Below are 5,217 nucleotides of genomic sequence, written 5' to 3' on the forward strand. Positions count from 1 at the left end.
CTTTTGGAGGGGGGATCGGCTCCAAGTAAATCCGGTCCTCAACTTTTGTTATGTTCTCTAATACTCTCTCTCTTGAAAAAATATTTCTCATTCCAAGTTAATTAAGTACTATGTTTATGTTGCTACCACCAATTAAGTTCTCCCTCTATGTTCTCAAAGTAACCTCACAAAAATGCTCACTCTAACTCTGTTAATTCCGCTATTCTCAAAGTTGATAGGCCATTTCAATTACATTGTATCATGTCAATGCCAAGGGGCTACTGCATGCTATTTCTCTATGCTCTTACTTTACACCATTGCAATAAGTTCAATGCAATGGGTAATGCAAAAAAGAAAAACATGTTGCCGTATTTTTATAAGAACCACTATGAAACTTGTCAACTATATTGTTTAATAGTAAAGAAAGAAGATGTGTAAGAGAAAAGGGTATTTTTAGAGTGTTGCATGCTCTTACTATATTGTCAATAGCATATTGTTTTATATGATTCATATCTCAATGGTAGAGTTTAGCGTTCTACTCGTTTTTAGGCATGCAATAAGTCACAACCTATGATCCTTCGTGAAACATCCAGATCCCAGATTCCCACCAACTTATCTGATTCACACATGTCATTGCAATGCCAAGAATATTCTAAATCTTCCTCACACTATGTACATCTTGATCTCAATATAGTAGCTTTGATAAGCAACAAACACAAACTTTATAATCTTGCCACCATTTCTCCTTTGTGAATTTGTCTTTGCCACCATCCATTTGATGGATTGTACTCAATCTTTATGGCTATATTGACATGCACATCCACGCTTTGCTACAATTTAGTCCATTTTGATTATAAATTAAACTATTGAAAACCTACTTTGCCAAATGTTTCCCTCTTATGCCTACATCAAAATGCATTGGCCTCACTATTGGCTTAAATATGTCACCATGCCTAAAGGTTGTTCACTTAAATATTGAGCTTTATAGTCCTTAGTTCGTAAACAATTCCAAGTTCTTCAAAAGACACCTCAGATCCCAACAAAGTCTAAACTCGCTCTTCATTATATGAGTTTTTTCTTTTAGGGCTTTCTGTACCAACATGGCTTGATCTTTCTATCGTGGTAACACATGGACACTTGCCTATATTGCTTCCACTTCTAAGCAAGTGTCTATTTGATAGGAAAGGTAACATAACTGGTTTCATTTTTCCTTGCAAACTAAATAGTTCCCACAATATTTCTATATTTCAAAACCTTGAGCTTACGCATTCCAATGGAAGATATGTTGTGAGTGTGTAGGAAGGATCTCCTCCACTCCTAACATCCATCGAGTAGCTAAGCAAGGCGCAAGAAGAGCATCCACCGATGACACCACTTGTGTGCCAAGGAGCTGAGAAATGAAAGGCCGAAAAGCTTAGTCGCAAGGCCAATCTCGTCGCATGCAGAGGAGAAGCACTGAAATTGAAACTAACATAGCTGCCATGGGGGTTGGACATGAGTGCTCTCTCTCTCTATCTATCTATCTTCCCCTCTCTCTCTCTCTCTCTCTCTCTCTCTCTCTCTCTCTCTCTCTCTCTCTCACACACACACACACACACACACACACACACACACACACACACACACACACACACACACAAGCGCGCGTGCGTGCGCAAGAGCTATGACCATTGAGTTGGGACCAGGAGTCCTAGACTTGTGGTGTTGTAGTTCTAACTTCTTCCGCAAGCCAATTTGCCAACCTCATGCCCCATAACCAGTATTGGCATGGGAATAGTGAAGACAGCCGTCTCGATTGTCGATGCCTGTGAGGTTCTACATTCTTGAAAAAAGTGGTGCTCCACCCACGTGCATGCATGCATGCAAGAGAGAGAGAGAGAGAGAGAGAGAGAGAGAGAGAGAGAGAGAAAGTGAGAGAGAACTTTTTGATGCATGGAAGGCTTCAATGCTCGAGGATTTCTCAAGCTCAATAAAGAAGTAGTATAGATATCAAAGATATCAAAGTATTAAATTTGAGGGTTGGAGTTTCTTTATGGCCTTGAAAAGGAAAAGTAGAGTCACCCTTTAAGTGACACATGGATGAATCTAGGGCTCATCTCTCTCTCTCTCTCTCTCTCACACACACACACACACACACACACACACACACACACACACACACACACACACACACACACACCAGGGTCCCATACAAGGGTGTAGCAGATTTTCAATAGGTGTGCTTGGGGTGGTGATCGTGGATGTACTGGGCATTCAACTTTTCTATGTCTACATGCTCTTCTATTTTGGGGCTATTTGAGATTCCCAATGTTTGTAATAAGCCAGGTTTAGTGTATTTTTGCGACTAAAATTGTAAATTTTTGGCTAGATTTCAAGCTTGCCAATGAAGAAAATTGACAAAAATTTGCAAGTTTTAGTGTTAATATCAATTCTTCAAATTTCAACCTAAAATTCAAAAGCTTGTTTTATTGTGCAATTTCTTATTGTAAGATTTCTTTAATTAGAAAAAATATTTTTGGCAAGCCCTATTCGAGACCCCCCCCCCCCCCCCCCCCTCTCTCTCTCTCTCTCTCTCTCTCTCTCTCTATGCAGGCTCATGCTGCCCCACATAAGGTGTAGGTAGCACCAATCGACTTCGAGGTCATTCGACTCTAACCCTTTGTGCAAAGCTACAACATGCAATGTGCACATTCTTGGGGCTAGAAGGAAAATTATACATGAAGGTACCTAGTGCGAGATTTTAGCTCCACATTATACAACTAGTATGTGACCCACACGTTGCCGCAGCTAGACAATACATGTCTTCTATTCTTACAAATACAGATGTAGAAAATTATATAGATTCTATTTTTCTACATGTATACACTCTTTTGCGTTTCAAAAAAATGATTCACAACATCTCTCTATGGATTCTAAAAAAAAATTATACATGCAAAAGTAAACAAATATTCCTTTAATACCAAGCTTGGCAGGTTTTCACATGTTAAGTAGGATTTTCTACCCCTTATTTAGTGGATCTAGGAGTGCTTTATAGCTATGAAGAGAGCAAAGAGAGAGAGAGAGAGAGAGAGAGAGAGAGAGAGAGAGAGAGAGTATGTGCTCTCTCTCTCTCTCTCTCTCTCTCTCACACACACACACACACACACACACACACACACACACACACACACACACACACACATAGCCTTGGGTGCCCACACGGGCTCGCTCAGCTATATTGGACTCTCTCACAAACACATTGTAGGTTGAGACTCGAGTCTCATACACACACATAGCCAGTGGCCAATTGTGTCGCTTCTCTCTCTCTCTCACTCTCACACACACACACACACACACACACACACACACACACACACACACACACACACACACACACACACACACACACACACACACACACACACACACACTAACACTAACACATGAAAACACCCCCCCCCCCCCCCCCCCCCCCCCCCCCCCCCCACACACACACACACACACACTCTTATGGCTATTCTAGCTTGATTGTAATTTCTTTAAATTTTATTTTCCTGGGACTACTATTTGATGGTGTTAACCCTCTGAGAGTTGAAGACTGTTACCTGTTAGTTGACCAGTATACTAGTATACCAATTAACCGGTATATTAGTATGAGCAATATAGAAATATAAGTACTAGTACTACCAGCACCAATACTAGAGCTGATAGTCTGAATCTAGTACCATTACTAGTATTCCAATATAGTAGTTTCAATACCAAAACTACCAGTACCAGTACTAGCATTGAAATTTTGAAGACTAGTACTAGTACCAATATTAGTATATCAAACCTCTATCTATATCAATACAACGGCTCTCAGCAGGACTCTTGTAGAATTACCTATTTCCTTTCTCCGAGTATATAATTCCTGGTTTTACATTTTTTCCGGTATTCGCGACATGACAATATGTCTGGGAACGGGTATACCAGTAAATCGGTAGACTAGTATAGCAGTAAAGCAGCACCAGTACCAGTACTACTAGAACCAGTGTACTAGTGCTGACATCTGAGACTAGTACCATTACTAGTATACCTGTTTAGCAGTATAGAAATATCAGTACCAAGACTAACAGTACTGGTACTAGCACTGAAAATCTGAAAACTGGTACTGGTACCAGAACCAGTATACTAGACCTATATTAGTATAGTACACCAGATCTTTGCAAGACTCATATAGAATTACCTATTTCCTATTTTCAAATATAAAACTACTGGTTTTCTTCATTTTTTCTGGTACTTTCGACATAGACAAATGTTTGGGAACCGATATACTAGTATAGCAATATAGTAGTATAGCAGTATCAATTTCAACACTACCAGTACTTGTACCAGCACTGAAAGATTGAGACTAATACCAGTACTGATGTACCAATATACCAAGATAGCGACATAGCAATATTGGTACTAGCACTGAAAATTTACGATTGGTACCAGTACCAATACCAGTATACCAGACTGGTAAAGGTTTGTTTATGATGGTGTATCTGGCTACCAAAGTCTCTTGAAATTTCTCTTTACTTGCACAAAAAAGTTGTACCTTTGTGACATGGATAACAACTAGGATGCCAGTGTATCACCTGCATACAGATCCAATGCTAACAAAATGTTATGTTGTTTCTATGGGTGTAGGTGAGGGCTACTTTCTTTGGTTCAGCTTTTTGGTACTTTACTGTTTGGAAGATTGGCAGCTAGTTCAAAGTTTGTGAAGGAGTTTCCATCTTTTGAATGGTGTCTTATACCAACCCCTGTTGATATTCATTTGTACAAAATATAGCTATCTAAGTTTGTTTTGTATAATAAACCTTGTATTTATCTTGGTACCTTGGTTCTTGAACATGTATATGTTTGTTTGTGGGTAATATATGTAAATAACTCTCTCTCTCTCTCTCTCTCTCTCTCACACACACACACACACACACACACACACACGCACACGTACACACGTCTTTCCATTTTGGGACTATTCGAGACCCTTGTTCGATAAAAATCAGGGTTCAATGTATTAACTGCAAAATCTTAGCCAAATTTCAAGATCGTTTTGAAGTAAATCGATAAAATTTTGGTAGCGCACATACAAACAATTTTTTAAGCTCTAAACTTTTATGGCCATTGGCTTTCCAAAATCAAATTTAGCCACCCTTCAATTGGCTTTCAAAAGAAAAAGGAAAGTATCAAAAAGTAGAGTCAAACCTTTTTTTCTTACTTGAAAGGTTAAAA

The sequence above is a fragment of the Adiantum capillus-veneris genome, chromosome 14 (assembly GCF_014529385.1).
Source record: "Adiantum capillus-veneris isolate H3 chromosome 14, ASM1452938v2, whole genome shotgun sequence".
Lineage (NCBI taxonomy): Eukaryota > Viridiplantae > Streptophyta > Polypodiopsida > Polypodiales > Pteridaceae > Adiantum > Adiantum capillus-veneris.